We start from the raw sequence: 854 nt of genomic DNA, 5'->3' as shown, positions 1-854 counted from the left end.
GGACAAGAGTCTAGGGCCTTCCACACGAGGGGCAAATGAACGGTAAGCAGACGCTGTTACCAATTTTGTTGTGTGGGTGATGATGAAGTGTGTAGATGATGTCATAAGACGAGGAAACAACAGGCAAACCATCGAAATGTCCATGCCCGTTGTTAAGGCACTAGATAGGTGCCTGACTATTATCTGACACAACTCTGACTGCACTCTGCCCGGCGTCTGGCTCAAGTTATAAGTTCGCCTGTCTGTGCTTACTGCTTGCCTTGGAATTTTTGATCTGGTAACACTATAGCAAAAGAATCACATGCAAATCAGAGTGTCCGCTCTGCATTTGCCCCTCATCTGGAAGGGGTTTTACCCATTTTTCCGTATTTTTTTTTTTTTTTTTAAGCAGCTTCTGCATATTGGTTTTCCAAAGGACTCTTTTTGATAGTTGAAGTACTAGCGTCTATCCCGAGATGAGCTACTGGACGAGCTTACAAACGAACAATACTCACTACCATCCAAAACATAATACTGTACAATTGATCAGCTATACCAAACTTCTATCAGATAAATTACTTTAAGGGAATAATACATGACATGCCATCCACGTGAAATACAAGATTGCGTTAGAGCTCTTACTTCAGTGAGTGGAGGGATATTAGGATTCAGGCTACCAATTCTCTTTTGTTTTAAAGGGTCGAGATTTACCAGAACAATGAGCCTCACAATCAAGTCTGAAAAAGTAGATACAATTGCGAGAATGTAAAGGCTTTGCAAAAGAAGGGTAAAAATAATGAAAGAATTAAAGACCCTACAAGAGGACCTTGAATTTGAAATGTAATGTGTATCCTTAATGAATGACACACTAGAAC

This window comes from Palaemon carinicauda, chromosome 28 (genome assembly GCF_036898095.1).
Source record: "Palaemon carinicauda isolate YSFRI2023 chromosome 28, ASM3689809v2, whole genome shotgun sequence".
Taxonomy (NCBI): Eukaryota; Metazoa; Arthropoda; class Malacostraca; order Decapoda; family Palaemonidae; genus Palaemon; species Palaemon carinicauda.
This window is presented reverse-complemented; position numbering follows the sequence as displayed.